General features: G+C 36.2%; 1 protein-coding gene across 4 annotated transcripts in view; it reads right to left on the bottom strand.

Annotated features, from left to right (window-relative positions):
- SOCS5 (suppressor of cytokine signaling 5) overlaps positions 1-19,341 on the bottom strand; it is a 99,885-nt gene that overhangs the window by 64,361 nt on the left and 16,183 nt on the right. Inside the window, exon 1 of one of the 4 annotated variants that reach the window (XM_023223858.1) lies at positions 9,696-9,791. The exons of the other annotated variants lie outside the window; for them this stretch is intronic. The gene's annotated coding sequence lies outside the window, so the exon portion shown is untranslated. Of the gene's footprint in view, positions 1-9,695; positions 9,792-19,341 lie in introns of those variants that run through there. 4 annotated transcript variants of the gene reach the window in all.

Raw genomic sequence — 19,341 nt, 5'->3', positions numbered from 1 at the left:
AATAAAATTCCTTTTTATTATATGCCTACACCTGTATGTAGGTTTCCTTTCACAAATGGCTGTTATAGGTTAGTAAGTGATAGCTGAACAGCATCTTACCAGTAGCAGAAACTTGGTATTTGATGATCTGGCTCTTATCAAAGAGTTACAAAGAAAAATCAGTGCTTTTAAAGGTTATTAAGAGCTTTAATTTTTATTCATACAAGTAGCATTCTTTTATTTTCCACAATGATTGTATATAATTTTTCTAATAATATACTTTCCTATATTCGTTTAATTATATAGTTTAATATATTATTAGTTTAATAATATATATAATTTTAAAATAATATAATTTGCTATATCAGTTTTCTAATAAAAAAACCACCAGTGCCCTATTAAGAAAATAAAAAACAGCACCAACTATTGCTCTACAGAAGTACCAGAGACAAATTACAGAAAGGGTGTATGGCCTCTGTGAATCCATAATCCATTAATTATACTCTCCAAAGTTTCAAAGATCAGAAAATTCAAAAAGTCCCACAATGTTTCCATTATTTCTTCCTAACTCTCCCTTAAGTACTACATTTTAGTCTTTTAATAAATAGTTACTGCATACTGATTACATCCTAAATAGAGTATGTGATAGTTTATCAACTAGAAAACTGTAGGACGTGGTTTTTATGTTTTAACTTGATATTCCTGCTTTAATTACTTTTAATGTGTCATTAGTATCTTCAACCAGATTATGAGTTTTCTCAGCACCTTACTCTGTAACAGGCATCAAAACACTTGCCAAGGAGCACTGTGGGAAAATACTGATTTTTTAAAGAATGGGATATATGGCTTATTTCATTTAGATGTGTTATTCAAGTCATTTGCATCTAATTGTAACTTTTGCTTGAAAGAATGTTATAGCTTTTTTTTAACCTTGAATTTTACTTGCTTATTATTTATTCATCCTTTACAATGGTTATTCTTTTTTTTTTCTTTTTGAGACAGGGTCTCCGTTTCACTCTGTCACCTAGGCTGGTACAATTCAGGATCACTGCAGCCTCGACCTCCTGAACTCATGCAATCCCCCCACCTCAGTCTCCCAAAGTGTTGGAATTACAGGCATGAGCCAACACACCCAGCTAGTTATTCTTTATTATAAAATAATCTGGGACTGGCCATGGTGGCTCACGCCTGTAATACCAGCACTTCGGGAGGCTGAGCCAGGTGGATCGCCTGAGGCCAGGAGTTCAAGACCAGCATGGCCAACATGGTGAAACCCCGTCTCTACTAAAAATACAAAACTTAGCTGGGCATGGTGGCACATGCCTGTAATCCCAGCTACTCAGGAGGCTGAGGCAGGAGAATCACTTGAACCTGGGAGGCAGAGGTGGCAGTAAGCCGACATCATGCCACTGCACTCCAGCCTGGGCAACAGAGCGAGACTCTGCCTCAAAAAATAAATAAATAAAATAAAAATAATTTGGGCAAAAATAGGAATCTAGTACATAAAGAGGCCTTTGACCCATGTAATTATTTGCCAATGGATACACATTAAGATGTTAAAATCTCTCCAACTATGATTCACCACACGATTTTTAAACATTGTAAGAATAAAGCTAACAGTGAAACTAGCTATTGTGAAAGCTGGTTATAAATTCACCTGACTCATCACCATATAAAAGGCTAACTCTCATGGCCCTGGCCCTTAATACCAAGAGATGAAATTACAGTGATAATGATTTCTAGGAACAAAGAAAGGACACAGTTGCCAGTGAGCATCTATAGCTTTTACAATATTCTCAAAGGGGCCAAGCCTATTAAAGATACACATTTGTTCTTCCTTACCTCCAGATTCTGAGTCCAGCTGGCCCTGATTCAAACTATCTTCCATGCTGTCTCCAGGAGAGCCACATAAATCAGCACTGGGACATAGTTTCTGTTCAAAATTCTTCAGTGGTCTCTCCCTCTTGAAGGATAAGATGTAAATTCTTTCAAGTGATACATTGGGCCATGATGAATTTGGCTCCTGCCTAACCGCTAAATTTCATTAACAGTGTTTCTTTTTCTTTCCAAGTTCAAACTATATAGGAGTTTTCTGGAGACACCAGGCTTCCTTCTGCACGCTATTCCACAAGCTTCTGTTCCCTCTGCCTGGAATACCCTCCCTCTACTTATACTATACCTGGCAAAAATATTACTACACTCATTCGGCAAGTCTCAGTTCACTCATCATCTTCCCTGTAAAGGCATCCAAGACTCCTCCAGGCCGACGGACAGCTCTTTCCAGTGGTGTGCTGGTAAGCCAGCTCTTGGAATGGAATAAAAGCCCTGATACAGTCAGTTCTACTGTAATGTTTGTTTTGAAATCTACAATTTGTTTCAATGTGCTGGTTACACTAGGGCACAACATGAGCACATGAATCCCATTTGCTTATGTGCCATTTAACACTAGACAGATGAAATAAAACTGCATCCAGCCAGAGCCTGAACAAAGGAATACATAAAACATATACCTCAAACATCTCCCAGCTACCTCAGTACATCTCTTATGTTACCAGCCACAGCCATCCACATCTGGTGTTAACTTTCCCTCAGATTTCAGGCAACTGTCCTTCCACCATTTCATAGTAACTCACAAGAGGCATCTTTTCCCATGACTATATTCAAAAGCAAACTTCAGGTCTTTTTAAAGGTAAAGTGCCATATTTATTGTAGTTTTTATGTTTCTCTTAACCATTTTAACATGTAAAACCATTAAAACGGTGCTATCATTTTTATTAGGTTCCTACTTCTTTTAAAAATGTGTTACTGATGAAACTTTTATGTGTTGTGCCCCAATCTTATTTTTCCCTACACTTGGTGATTTTTAAGAATGTATACATCTCATCATAGCAGAACTGACTGGATGCAGTATTTTGCTGGTTTCTGTGGTATATGTACCACCAACAGCACATCCACAGTCCTTTATACATATCTGTATCATAGCAATCACATTTTTGGCATAAGTCCTTTCCTGTTTATTTCCATAGACAGTAAACTCCTTGAGGGCAGGGTCCTTGTCTTAGTATTAATATTTTCTGGCTGTCATAGCGAAAACACCATAAACAGCGTGGCTTATACACAAAAGAAATGTATTTCTCATAGTTCTGGAGGCTGAAAGTATAAGATCATCATAGCACTGGCAGATTTGGTGTCTGGTGAGGACCTGCTTCCTGGTTCAAAGACAGTTATCTTCTCACTGTAACCTCACATGGTGGAAGGAGAACTCTCATCTTTTCAGCCCCGTTCAAAGGCACGAATCCCATTCATGAGGGTACCACCCTCATAACTTAATCACCTATCAAAGGTTCCACCTCCTTATACAATCACACTGGGGATTAGGTTTCAACATATGAATTTTGGGGGGAATACAAACGTTCAGTCTAGAGCAGCTCTTTCTACCTTAGTACTGATACTCCTTGAAGAGTATCCAGCAGATAGTATGCATCTTGCTAATGCAGACACCTTGGAGTAATGAACTTAAAATCGAATACAAAAAGAATGGCTATAAAGCCTATTTCTACAATGGAGAATTAGTAACATCTGCTCTGCTCCAAACCCCCACCAACCTTATTAGTAAAAGGAGAGCTCAGATTTAAACACAAGTGTTTCTGACCCCAAAATTTATCACAAAAGAGACAATGGTCCATAATTAACCTTCACATCTGAATATACCTACTAATCCAATATACTAGCCTACATATACTTCAAGGTAAATGAGAATTATGGACTAATTAAAAAAGCAGACTTTGGAAATGTGGTTGACAGATTTTTTCCCATCAATTGGTAAGTGTATACAAAATGTCTTACAGGAATATGCAAATTAAATGTAGTTATACATTTAATATTTTGTGGGAAAAAATTCTATGAAATAGGACCCATTCTCCAAATATGGGCCATTTAATCTTTTGGAGACAGAGTCTCACTCTGTCACCCAGGCTGGAGTGCAGTGGCACAATCTTGGCTCACTACAACCTCCGCCTCCTGAGTTCAAGCGATTCTCCTGCCTCAGCCTCTGGAGTGGCTGGGATTACAGGCGCCCACCACCACGCCTGGCTAATTTTGTATTTTTAGTAAAGATGGGGTTTCACCATGTTGGCCAGGCTGGTGTCAAACTCCTGGCCTCAAGCAATTCATCCACCTCGGCCTCCCAAGGTGCTGGGATTACAGACGTGAGCCACCATGCCCAGCCAACCTAATCTTAATCTGAGCCAATCTCAAAAGTTACCCTGAAATCTAGGACAAACAGTATTAATATCCTGAAATTTAAAATACAGGGCATTACATAGTGTAGTAGTTACCAGACGTGAAGTGATTTGTTGGCAGAAAACCGTATCTAAGACTGATTTCTTTACATATACAGTCATGTGCTGCATAACGACATTTGTGTCAATGAGAGACGGCATATATGATGGTGGTCCCTTAAGATCATAACAGAGCTGAAAAACTCCTATTCTAGTGATGTCTAGATGATCCTAACCAGGTGTATGCTCAGGACAACATATGTGTTTGTATCTTAGTCTTTAACAAAAAAGCCAAAAATTTAAAAACATTAAAAAGCTTATAGAATAAGGATATAAAGAAAAAACATTTTTGTACAGCTGTATGTTTGTGTTTTAAAATAAGTACTACTACAAAACAGGCAGAAAGTTATAAAGAATTAAAAAGTCTACAAAGTAAAACAGTTACAGGAAGCTAAAGGTCAATTTGTTATTGAAGAAAGAGATTTTTAAGTAAATTTAGTGTAGACTAAGTGTACAGTATTTATAAGGTCTACAATACAGTAATGTTCAGGGCCTTCACATTCACACACCACTCACTCACTGACTCACCCAGAGCAACTTCCAGTTCTGCAAGCTCCGTGCAAAATAAGTGCCCTATACAGGTGTGCCATTTTAAAATATTTTATACTGTATTTGTACTGTATCCTTTCTATGTACAGATGTTTAGATACATAAATACTTGCCATTGTGTTATAACTGTCTAGAGTATTCAGTACAGTAACATGCTACACAGGTTTGTAGGCCAGGAGCAACAGGCTACGCTAGATGGCCTAGGTATATAGTATGCTGTAACATCTAGGGTTGTGTAAGTCTCTTCTATGACGTTCGAACAATGAAATCGCTTGATGATATATTTCCCAGAACGTATCCCTGTTGTTAAGCAACACTTGACTACTTTTGGAGCCCCTATTATATGCATACATTTAAATTTTTTAAGTCAAAGTATTTATATTTTAACTACTGTTGTCTTGAGTAACATAGAAAAGTGTGAATTTCAAGCTATATGTCAGTGATGTTAGTAAAAATTAGATTTTAGCATACTAGCATATGTCTCAAACAATAGTGAAAAATTCGTCTCTTATATTAAGGTTTTGCTAAGAAACTAAACCACACATAGTGCTTGTGAAATTATACAGCATAGAGAAATGGTTCTCAAATTTAGCATGTATCAGGATAACAGAGGGCTTGTCAAAACTAATTACTGGGTCCCACTCCCAGAATTTCTGATTCAGTAGATCTGAGGTAGAGCCAGAAATTTTGTGTGTCTAACAAGTTCCCAGGTTGATTCTGATGATGCTAGCCCTGGTACCACACTTTGAGAACCACTGGCATAGAGGCAAATGGCAAAGCTTTGGGGGTCAGAAATACAAATTCCTGGCCAGTGTGGTGGCTCATGCCTATAATCCCAGCACTCTGGGAGGCCGAGTTAGGCAAATCACTTTGAGGTAAGGAGTTCAAGACCAGTCTGGCCAACATGGAGAAGCTCCATCTCTACTAAAAATACAAAATTAGCTGGGCATGGTGGCACACACTTGTAGTACCAGCTATTCGGGAGGCTGAGGCAGGAGAATGGTTTGAACCCAGGAGGTGGATGGAGGTCACAGTGACTGAGATAGCAGCACTGCACTCCAGCCTAGGCGACAGAGCAAGACTCTATCTCGAAAAGGAAGAAATACAAATCCCTGCTTCTTTTTAACATCTATGGACATAGGTTAACAGTTTTACCCTTAAATTTCCTCATGTCTAAAATGAGGAAAATTATTGGAGAATTAAACAAATAATATATGTAATAAGTGCCCAATACATAGTAAGCACTCAAATGACAGCTACGTGCGTTGGCTGAATAAATGAATGTCATACTTAACAGTACACATTGCTTCAATGCAAACCAAGATAGAGTAAAAACACTCCATCCTGTCTCTCCTACTGAATATAGCTACAAAACCCCAGAATGCTTGGAGCAGCTATTTAAAGACTCTGAAAAGTAAATGGTGGGAGGTAGATGGCAAAATATCAAAATTCAATGGTAGCATGGAACCAGTGTTAAGTTTACTTTTTTCTCCTCTTGTATCCTGCCACCTGGACTTGAGGAAAACCTGGAAGTGGAAATCAATGCAGAGATCCAGGAGAAGCCCTCCAGTCCAGGCTGAAGAAGCTGGGAAAAAGATCCTGGTAGTTAATAGTTGGGCGCCCACAGGTACCTAAAAATCTGAGGGAGGGAAACATTTCTCCACAATCCCAGAAGCTGTTGTTTCAAGAGAGTGGGCAACCTCTTTCCATCGACTTTTTTTTTCCTTTCTGTACTCCTACCACTTAGCCCTGGATGTGGGTGCAATCACAGGAAGTGAGCAGAGTAGAAAAAGACCCAGCTTTTCCTCTCAAGGACTGAAAAGAGGTTGGGAACAGAGAGCATAAAGGAAATTGCTGAGAGGGAGGAACTCACAGAAAAGTGAATCCATAAAGTTGATTATAAACTCCAGGCTTCATCCCAGAGTTGAACATGGCATGGATCTCAACCTAAACAGCATACCAAAAACTATGAGAACTGAACTAAGAGACAGATTATCACCTATCTCAAACTGGAACAGTATCAAACTGATACTGCACACAGGACAGACCCAAACAGCGAAGCAGTACAGGCTTTGAAAACAAACTGACATTGAAATCACCACCCACAGAAAGCTGGCTGCAACTTGAAGGTTGAACCTAACAGAGTCAACTGACTGCTAAAACACAAATAGCAACATTCTCCATGGAATTTAAGTAAGATCCAGAGTCTTATAATGTAATATTGAAAATGCCCAGGATGCAATCTAAAATTACTTGGAATATGAAGGACCCAGAAAATATCAACTTGCATGGGACGATAAACAGACACCAACACTGAGATGATACAGTGTTTGAATTATCTGACAAACACTGTAAAGCAACTATTATAAAAATGTTCCAACAAGGGAAAACACTCTTGAAACAAATAAGTCTCAGCAAATAAACAGAAGCCATGAAATAGAATAGAATGAAAATTTTAGGCTGGGTGCGGTGGCTCATGCCTGTAATCCCAGCACTTCGGGAGGCTGAGGCAGGCAGATCACCTGAGGTCGGGAGTTTGAGATCAGCCTGACCAACATGGAGAAATCCTGTCTCTAATAAAAACATAAAATTAGCTGGGCGTGGTGGTGTATGCCTGTAACCCCAGCTACTCGGTAGGCTAAGGCAGGAGAATAGCTTGAACCCGGGAGGCAGAGGTTACGGTGAGCTGAGATCGTGCCATTATACTCCAGCCTGGGCCACAAGAGTAAAACTCTGTCTCAAAAAAAAAAAATTTAGAACTGAAAAATACCATAACTGAAATTAATCACTGGATGGGCTTAATAAGCAAAATGGAGATGACACAGGAAAGTCAGTGAACTTGAAGATAGACTGGTAGAAACGATCTAGTCTGAACAACAAGAGAAAAACAGTGAACAGAGCCATAAGGACTTTTGGAATATCAAAAGGTCTGGTATTCATGTCATTGGCATCCTGAAAGGAGAGTGAAAGAGAGCAATGGAGAAAAATATTTGAGGAAATAATGGCTGAAACCTTTAACAAACTTGGTAAAAGATAAAATGTACATCAGATTCTAGAAGCACAGAGAAACCAAGCAGATAGAATAAACCCAAAGAGGGCCAGGCGCAGTGGTTCATGCCTTGCAATCCCAGCACTTTGGGAGGCCGAGGCAGATGGATCACAAGGTCAGGAGTTTGAGATCAGTCTGGCCAGTATGGTGAAATCCCGTCTCTACTAAAAATACAAAAAATTAGCTGAGCATGGTGGCGCGTGCCTGCAATCCCAACTACTCAAGAGGCTGAGGCAGAAAAATTGCTTGAACTGGAGAGGTAGAGGTTGCAGTGAGCTGAGATTGCATCACTGCACTCCAGAGCGAGACTCCGTCTCCAAAAAAAAAAAAAAAAAAAGAATAAACCCAAAGAAACCCATGCCCAGATAGTCAAACTGGTAAAAAATAAAAACAAAAAATTTTGACAGTAGCAAGAAAAAAAAAAGTGATGCATTACTTATATACATTATACATTTTCTAATGTGACTGCCTATAAATTATATACATTAAATATATACGATAAAAAAGTGATGCACCACTTATATACATTATACATTTTATAATTTGACTTCCTATAAATTTCTAACCAGAAACAATGCAGTTCAAAAGGAAGTAGCACATTTTTAAAGGGTTGAAAGGAAATAACTATCAACTCAGACTCTAGGGAAGTAAGCAAAATGAGGACACGTTTGGATGAAGGTAAAAATTATGAGAATTCATTGCCAGCAGACCCACTCTGAAAGAGTTACTAAAGGATAGAAGAGAAAAGATATCAAGGGAAAAATGTATTATCTATAATTAAGGAAGATCAGAGAAATGGTAACCATCCAGTGGATGCTGAGATTTAAGAAGAAAAAAACACAGTAACCATTGGGTTGAAAGCAGAAACTATATAATTGTCTGATGGGGTTTTATATGTATGTAGATGTAATACAAAGACAATACAACAAACAAGGAAGAAGGCAGAGAAATATATATGGTGTTAAGATTTCTACAACCCACTTAGGTGGAAAAATACTTATTCTAAATAGATTATACAAACTTAAATATACATGTTATAATCTTAGAGCAACTACAAACACACACTATAATGAGATGTAATAATTTTTTAAAACCCACAATAAAATTAAAATAGAATACTAAAAACTGTTTAAATAACTCAAAAGACAGCAGGAAGAGGGAAAAGAGGAACAATAAAGAGAACAAACAGAAAGCAAATAATAAAACAGCAGAGCTAAATCTAAACATACCAGTAATCATATTAAATGTAAATAACCTAAAATACCAATAAAAGACAAAATTATTAGATTTTTTTGAAAAAGATGACCCAATTGTATGCTACCTACAAGAAATTTATTTCAAATATGATGAGATAAGTAGGTTAGAAATAAAAAGGATGAAAAAAGATATACCACAGAACTATTAATAAAAAGAAACCTGAACTGGCTATATTATTATCAAATAGGTACATTTCAAAGCAAAGAAAATTACCAGAAATAAAAAGAGCCACAACATAATAATGAAAAGGCCAATTCACCAAGAAAATATAATCCTAAATGTGTATGCACCTAACAACAGAACTTCAAAATATATGAAGCAAAAACAGACAGAAATGGAAGGAGAAACAGACAAATCTACACTTACAGTTATAGATTTCAACATCCTCCTCTCCAAAAACTATGCAACAAAAATCTAATAGACAAAAATATCAACCAGAAGACAGAACACCATCAACCAACTGTATCTAATTGATACCTACAGAACATTCTACCCAGCAAGAGCAAACAAAATACACTTACTTTTCAAGTACATGCAAAATGTTCACCAAGACAGATCATATCCTAGGCCATAAAACAAATCTTAACAAATTTGAAAGAACCAAAGCAACAAAAAATATGTTCTTTGACCATAAAGAACTTAATCTACAAATAAATAACAGAAATAATTTCCAAAAATTTAGAAATTAAGTGATGTACTTATAAATAATCCACAAGTCAAAAAGGAAGTCTCAAATGCAGTTAGAAAATATCTCGAACTGAAAGGGAAATAAAAATACATCATTTGCATGATGTAGTTAAGCAATGCTCAGAGGAAAATGTATAGAATTAAATGCTTATATTAACAAAAAAGAAACTTATCAAATCAGTAATCTAACTGTCCACCTGAAGAAGCTAGAAGAAAAAAAGAGCAAAACAAACCCAAATCAGGTAAAAGGACGTGCCTACAGCTAACGTCATGCTTAATGGTGAAAGCCTGAATGCTTTCACTCTATAATTGGGAAAAATGCTTTCCCCTGTATAATTGGAATCAATGATATTTACTCTTGTCACTTCTATTCAACATTGTATTTGACATCCTAGCCAGTGAAAGGAAGTAGGGGGAAAAAAAAAGCATACAGATTAGAAAGAAATAAAACTATCTCCATTTGCAGACATATTTATTTACATAGAAATCTCAAAGAATCTACCAAGCAAATCTCTTAGAACTAAAGAGTAAGATGACAAGGTCACAGGATACAGGTCAACACACAAAAGTCTATCATATTTTTATATATTACCAATGAACAGTCAGACACTAAAAGTTTTAAAAACCATAATAGCTCTGAAATACTGAAATATTAAATCTAACAAAACATGTACAAGAGCTTGTTTGCTAAAACTAATAACACTATGAAAGAAATAAGAAAAGATGTAAATAAGCAGAGAGAGATACCACGTTCAAGGGCTGCAAGACTCAACACAGTAAAGATGTCAATTGTTCCCATCTGATCTACAGATTCAACACAATTCTAATCAACCCCTCCCCAGGATATTTTTCAATACAGACAAACTGATTCTGAAACCAAAGGCAAAGGAACTAGAATAGCCAAATAATTTTGAAGAGGAATAAAACTGAAAGAATCATACTTCCTGGTTTAAAAACATAATAAAAACCAACAGTAAAAACATTCTGTAGTATAGGGAAAGGACAGATACATGAAACAGAATAGAGCTGAGAAAGAGACCCATACAAATGTGACCAACTGATTTCTGACAACAGTGCAAGATGACTCAATGGAGAAAGAGCAGTCTTTTCCTAAACAAAAGGTGCTGCAACCATTAGACACCCATAAACCAAAATATATGAACCTTAAACTTCACACCTTATACAATAACTCAAAATGGATCACAGATCTAATGTTTTGTAAAATGCAAACCTATAAAACTTTTAGAACATGAGATAAAATAATTGTGACATGGAGTGAAGCAAAGTATTTTTAGATACGACACCGAAAGTACCATCCATAAAAGAAAAAAAATTATGAACTAGACTTCATCAAATTAAAAACTTTTGTTTCATGAAAGACAGTGTGAAGAGAATGAAAAGCAAAGTATAGACTGGGAGAAAATATTAGCAAATGACATATCCGACACAGGATTTGTATCCTGAATATGTAAGGAACTCTCAAAATTCAACAGTAAGAAAGCATACAACTATAGCCATTAAAAACCGGGCAAAAGACTTGAACAGAGTTCACTGAAAAGAACAGATGGAATGCAACTGAGTACATAAAAATATTCAACGTTATTACACATTAGAGAAATCCAAATTAAAGCCAAAATGACATAAGAACAAGTAAGATAAAAAGTGGTGGCAACACAAAATGCTGGCAAGGATACAAAGCAACTAGAACTCTCATAACATTGTGAGTTGGGGTGTTTTCAGCTATTCTTGAAAACAGTTTGGCAACTTTTGATAAAGTTAAACATACACATGCCACACGACCCAGCAATCCCAACCCTTGGTATTTATCCTAGAGAAATGAAAACTGTGTTCACACAAAAACCCATATATAAATGTTTATAACAGTTCTATTCATAATAGCTCCAAATTGGAAATAACCCATATGTCCTTCAACAGGTGAATGGATAAACAAACTGTTAGTGCAGCTATACAAAGGAATACTATTGAGCAACAAAATGGAATCAACCATTGATACATGCAACAACCTGGTTGAATTTCAAAGACATTATGATGAATAAAAGAAGCAAGCTTGAATATACCCACTAATCTAACCTACTACCCTACATATACCTCAAGGTAAATGTGAATTACAGACTAATTGAAAAAGCAGACTCTGGAGATGTGGTTGACAGATTTTTCCCCCCTGACTGGCAAATGTATATAAAATGTCTTAAATCTTTTATGTGCATCAGTGAAACAGGAGAATGAAGACAGCTGGAAGGAGACTTTAAAAAATTACTTACAAAGATATGACATGGGTATAAACTCTAGACTGAGAAACAAGCGTATCTTCAACCACCCATAGAGGCTGATACTTAATATCAACTAACTACAAATATTTAATATCACCATGTAAAAAAGAGAATTTAAGACAAAGTAAAGAGTATATACAAATCAAATAGAAGTTTAAATAAAGATTATATATTCATACTCGATATTCATTGGGTCCTTGAAACAGAAATGACAATACTGTCCATTATTAATATGGAATGTGCCTTGTTTTTTCTAATAGCAGTTACAGATTTATACTAATCTATCCATATTTTTTTCACCTAATTCCCTCTGACACCAAAAACATGCACTCTGAATGCTGACTGGGATCAAATACTAAGACTGGTCACAGTTGCACCCCTCTGTAAAACCATCCTAAGAAGTCATGAAATATTTCTTTTCCCTCCAAGATAAACCCACAGCAAATCAGTACAACAAAACACACAGAAGATTATAATTCATTAGAAGACAGCTATTCATTATTTCTAACTACATATATTTTGGGATGATGCCATAAAAGTTAGTAGACTAACCAGATGACTAAAAACTATTCAAATAAATGACCTGTCTCACTCTTCCTAATTTTAATTCTTAACATATTAAATATAAGTCTAATGTGGAAGCACTAGGCTCCTCTTAAATGACAACAGCAGTAGATAACTTCTCTATCTTAAACTTACTGAGGATACAAACTTTAAGTAGCAAATCTAGCTCTTCATAGGTTTTCCATTATGCTAAAATGTAAAATGTGGTGCAATTTAAAAACTGATAACAAATATTTACCTATTAATCAAGTTAATTATTTGATGCTTAAAATATCGCATGCCCTAAGGGTCATACAAAAGAGAGATCAAAATGATACAGGGCCTCAGGGACTTGGCTAAGGAGACAATGCAGATCTGAGATAATGAGACACCAGGACTGTGCATAATAAAGTACTACGAGTACAGTTAGGGAATAACATCTAAATGATGTCAAAATATTCTTTAACAAGTCTCCCATATAAATCTCTTCCATGGAAGACAAAATAAATTCATTTAAAGTAGAGAGGCACTGCGATACAAAGGAGTCTCAGCTCTACCATTAAAATGCTCTTAGATAAGTCTCAACTGCTGTACAGTATCTAGGTAGTAGACATGACACCTGACACAAAAAGGACATTTGTTCATTCACCTCTGATTTGGATTTGGCTAATCAAGAAAGCAGGGGCAGGCAGGGGGTCCTCCTAAAACAGACTCACTCAGGATGTCTGCACCTTGGGACAGCAAGCTCGCTGCTTAATTCAATACTGCTTTCTCAGAACCGTGTGAAAGAAAGGATGCTGACACCCAAAAGGAGGAGTTGGCTCCTCTCCCTGCCTCCTTCAGAGTACACACACTTATATTAAGGGCCTCACTGTCCTGGGCCCAGCTGCACTGGCACCTCACAGTCCCAGGGACCCCCTGTGATGCATCAGCTGTCTGGCTTAGTTTCAGTCTGGTTCTCTGTAAACTCATCTGAAAAACAGGGAATTGGACCAGATCCCTTACAATACCACAATCTACAAATACAATGAATTAGAAACACTAACCACAGAACACTAATCTTACAAATTTGTCAGCTATTAGTAAAAACCGCTTATTAAATTTGCTACCTGGATTTTACTTCTGGTTTTATAAGAAATATCAAGCTGTTTTAGAAATGCCAAATTGGAAAAGCAAATACTGCTGAATTCTTTAAAAGAGATTCTTACCATAGACACAAAGTAGTAAAATAGCCAGATCTCACGGTAAGACATAATCTGTGCAAAAACTCATCGTAGTTTGTTACTAGATTAAGTTTTACCACTCAGAACAAAAATATTCTTGTAAATGAAGTAAAGTTAGTATCCTACAATACCAAGAGCAGTACAGTTCCCAGCAATGTCTGCAGGAATCAAGAAAAGATCAAGTGAACCTTTAAGTTCAAGACCTCAAATTTGGATGTACAGGAAAACTATCTGAACAGCAAGGACGTGCAAAGAATTATACTAATCACTTTACTTCAATTATCTTTAGTTCTCACAACAATCCTGTGAGGTGCAAGTTTTTATACCATTTTAATGATGAGAACATTGAGGCTCAGGTTAAATAATAAGACTTCGGAACAACATGCTCTGATCAGTGAACCCAATCACTCACATCCTTTCAGCAGATATAACCCTACAATGAAAAGGTGGGCCATCAGACTATCATGGCTTGATACTGTTTCTCAATATAAATGTTTAAAATTAGTTTTGCTTTCTTTACCAGGTTTCCATAAATCTACTTAGAATGGAATCAGTTCCCTGACCAAACTGAGTTTCTAGATCTGCGACTGCCGAGGAATAGACTCTAGAGTCTATTAATGACCTTAGGTTAAGGTCATTCTTTGAGGTCTGGTATGAATGATGCTTCCCTGAAGGACGCACTTATTTCTTTGTTCACTAACCACAATAGTGCTTTGACTTTTAATTACTAACTTTCTGCTATGGACTTCCAACATGTTCTATATATAGCAAAATATGTGAAGTTGAGTCACTACAGTGAGTTCCTGAACAGCACCAGGTCCACATGCTTAAGATGCCAGGGATACAGACAGCAAACATAGTATTTTATTGAGAAAACGAAAGACTATGACGTCCATTCTTTCTTCAACATAAGGACATTCACACCTGCAAGGAAGTGGGCAGGAACATTGGCTGAGAAAGCAAGATCAAGACTTCTTTAAAACCAACTCTAGAAATAAGAAAAAAGGAAAGATAGCGATATTAAATTTGTTCAATTGCATAAAGAACTGTTTGATAGAAACTCATAATTTTAAATTATGAAACATGAGAGACTGCCTTCGTTTGGAGAAAGTTTAGGATACATATTACATGTACAGTGTAAGAATAAGTGTTCCTTTCATTAAATCTAATTATAAAGCTCAATAAAGCTCAAGCGAAAGTATCTGCAAAAACGGAAAAAAGGATTGGACATATATCATCCTGCTTTTATCATTCACTATATTGTGAACAGTTTCTTATAACTCTCAAAATCCAAAAGCTCTTCATTTTTCATCTCCTGCCAGTTATTTTTATTATAATCAGTACAGTACACTAAAAAATTTTAAAGAACATGATTTGTAATAGTTGTATGGTATTTGGTTACACAACTAGAGCATAACCTAATCATTTGAGGTTTCTAATTTTTTTAACATTATAAATACCACTGTAATGAATAAGTAACATACATATTTGTGTGCATCTCTTATTTCCTTATAATAAATTCCTAAAAATTAAACTTGGGCAAAGGGTATGAACATTTTAAGGATTCTGAATATTGCCAAACTGCCATTTAGAAAGCAGTATTACAGCACGTTCCTACCAGCAACAGATATTTGCCAATACTTTATTCTTTTCTGTGTGAGAGACCTATTGGAGCACACAATTATTAGTATCATAACTCCAAGCTCTTTGGCTTTTTCTGTAATCTTATTCCTTAAGCCTAGAGAAAAATCCTTTAGAAAATATTATCTCTGGTAGTAAATATTTATCTGTGGTTGAGCAGTTTTTCCCATATTGCTTTTATTTAACAAATTTAGCTCTGTTAAACTTAAATGCCTTATATCAGAAATAGTATGAATGGCATTTTAAAAATAAAATAATTATCCTTTTATGAGTAGATGTGCAATAAAAGATGCCCAAAATGATGTACAGATAACTGGTAAACTTTGGGTTTGGAGATAGAGTTTTTCTCCTTTTTAAAAAAATTTCTTCTGTAACTCTCTGTATCACTTGAAAATTAAAATATGAGCTGACATGATTTTTAAAAATAAGGCCATAGCCTAAAAAGTATAATATACCAAAAACTGTAAAGTTTTTAAAAAGAAGAAAAAGTAAACATATATTTCCACTTTCAATTATGATGGAGGAAACTGTATTGGGCTAGATCTTCTGTAAACAACTATAAAACTCGGCAATATACATGAAATATTATTTTCAGATGTCGGACAATAGGTAGCACAGGGCTGTGATTCCTGAGAAAAGAGAAACAAAGACTCAAAGACTCACAAATGCCCTGGCTTTCTGCTTATACCCCATAGAGGGGAAACAAAAAAAAACACATGAATCTCACTGAGTTGAGGAAATAGAGCTTGAAGTTTGAGGCTACTGAGGTTGCTGGAATTTGAGCAGCAAAACTAGAAGGGAGCTGTGGAGACAAAGTTTCAGAAATCTTTAGAGAGATCTCCTCTTTGCCTAGAGACTAAGCTGCACATGTGCAGGCAATACTCCATCAGACCAGTGAAAGAATAACATCTAGGAAAAGAGCAACTAAAGAGTGTGAACCAAACCACTACCTGAGCTTGTAAGCACAGGTCCAAGAGACATTAAAATTCCTAGCAGTTAGAGTGAAAAGACCTTGTTGAATTCCTCATGCTCTCAACACAGACTCAGAAAAGGCATGCCGCTATATTAGAGGCAACCTAACCCTAAAATTTACAAAATTGCATAAAACTAAAGATAAAAAGAGAAATCTTTAGAGCAGTGGGAAGAGAAAAAAACACATACTGCTTCAAGTGAGCAATGCTAAGAAATACCACTAACTTCTCATCAGAAATAATATAAGCTGGAAGATTATGAAATGATAACCTTAAAATGTTGAAAGAAAAAAAAAAAAAACCTGTTAACCCAAAATTGTATATCTGGCATGAATATCCTTAAAAAATGAAGGCAGAAGACTTCTTACTTCTAGTCATGAGCCAGAAGCAAAGTCCAGAATTGTCTTGCTATTATAAAAAAGTAGAAAACGAGACAAAATACCAAACAATAGTTTTCACATGAGATAAGAAGAAATACGAAAACATGATCCCCTAAAGAAGGAAAACAAATAAGTGGAGCTCTATGATTGCTCCAGTTTTCTGCCTAGAACCAAAACACAGGGAGAGGAAGCCAAATAGAGTCAGTAGTCTCGCTAAGTTGAGGTGACAGAGCTCAGAATTTGTAGAGTCTGAGGCAGCTACAATTTGCAGAGCATCAAACCACAAAGGAAGAAGTTACACAGAGAAAGTGCTCCAAAAATATGCAAAAGGGGTCTTCTTGAGTTTCTGGCCAAATACCAATCTGCATACATGTGGTGTGTAACTCCATGAGGCTACACAAAGAAAAACGTGCAAGAAAATAACAAATACTGGGACACTCTCCAACAATTTAGAGTTCACACAGGGCCAGGATCAATAACCAGCTGGGATGAATAAACCTTGATGAATACATGGGGAAATTAAAGGAGACACAAAAAAGTGCACACCTCAGTGGTGGGCTCAAACAGGCACTAAACTAAAAGCTATTCCATATTGGTCCAAAAACAAACAAAACTTCCCCAAACAAAAAACCCTGAAAACAAAACTTGAAAGTTCAAGTTGATCCATAAAATTGGCCAAGCGCAGTAGCCCATGCCTGTAATCCCAGCATTTGGGGAGGCTGGGGCAGAAGGACTGCTTGATAGAAGTTCAAGACTAGCCTGAGCAATACAGAGAGGCCCTGTCTGTACAAAAAAGTCAAAATATTAGCTGGGTGTGGTGGTGTGCACCTATGGTTCCAGCTACACAGCAGGCTAAGGCAGGAGGATCTCTTGAGCCCAAGAATTCAAGGCTGTAGGAAGCCATGTTCCCACCACTGCACTCCAGCCAGGGTGAAAAAGTGAGACCCTGTCTTAATTAAATGTATTAGTTAATTAAATAAAAATTTTTAAAAGTTGATCTATAAATAAACTGCCTGCCAGGACAAAACTCAACAATCAAGAAACACTATACTCAAAAAAAAAAAAAAAAAAAATCAAGACATTCAACATCATGAAATCCATAAAAAATTACCAGACTTATGAAAAAGAAATAATAACCCATAATAAGGACCAAGAAATGGCTGGGGTAGGTAAAGGACATTTGAATAAAAGACCTTATAACAGCTATTAGAAAAGAATTTAAAGACATAAAGAAAAACATCAACACAATGAAGAAAAAAGGAAATACCTCATAGAGAAGTGGAAACCATATATATGTAAGAGGAACTACATGGGACTTCTAGAACTAAAAAAAAAAAAAAAGGGATATCTGATATGAAAAACTAACTGGACAGGCATAATATCAAATCAGACAAAGAAACTATTAACAAAAAAATCAGTTATCTTGAAGACAGGGCAACAGAAAAATTCCAAACTAAAGGAAAAAGACACAGACTGGAAGAAAAAATGGACAGGGCCTCAGTAACCTGCGAGTTAATATTAAGTGGCTGAACATATGTGGGATTAGAATCTGTAAGAGAAAGACACCTGAGAAGAAAAAAATTTCAATATAGATGGCTAAAAATTTACAAATTTGATGAATACAATACACCCACAGATCCATGAAGCTCAATAAACTTATACAAGAATTACAACAAACTTCTTGTCAGAAACTATGCAAACAAGAAGACAGTGGAACAACATCTTTAAGATGGTAGTGGGGGATCCTAAAAACCTAGAATTCTATATCCACACCAACACTTTCAAAACTGAAAACGAAAGGAGAAGAATGTTGTACTACAGGAAATGTAACAGCAAGTTTTTTAAGCAAAGGGAATACACTAGATACAAACTTGGATGGATACAAAGATATAAAGATCTAAAAAAAATGATTAAATGAAGTAAATATTAAAGATATATTTTTTTCTTTTTGACAGGTCTCACTCTCTGTCACCCAGGCTCAAGCACAGAGGCATGATCTAGGCTCACTGCAGCCTCAACAGCCCAGAGCTCAAGCAATCCTCCCACCTAAGCTTCCAGAGTAGCTGGAATTACAGGTATGAGCCACCATGTCCAGCTAATTTTTGTTATTTTTTGTAGATACTGTGTTGCTCAGGCTGGTCTTAAACTCCTGGGTTCAAGCAATCTGCCCACCTCAGCCTCCCAAAGTGCTGGGATTACAGTATTTTTGTCACTTTTAGTTGCTTGAAAAGGTGACTGCCTGACAAAGCAAAAAGAACACTTAAACTCAAAATGCATGTCAACAAAGCACAAAATATGGAAAAGAAGAACTGGAAGTAACTATGACGATTCTTGAACTACACATTAAGTGGCAAAATATTAGTGGAAGGCAAATCATGATTAACTAATTAAGGCTGCCAATAAAAAAATTTAAAGAGATATAAGTTACAAA

Source organism: Piliocolobus tephrosceles, chromosome 15, assembly GCF_002776525.5.
Source record: "Piliocolobus tephrosceles isolate RC106 chromosome 15, ASM277652v3, whole genome shotgun sequence".
Lineage (NCBI taxonomy): Eukaryota > Metazoa > Chordata > Mammalia > Primates > Cercopithecidae > Piliocolobus > Piliocolobus tephrosceles.
Note: the sequence above shows the minus strand (reverse complement) of the source record. Positions and strands in the feature narration are given on the sequence as shown.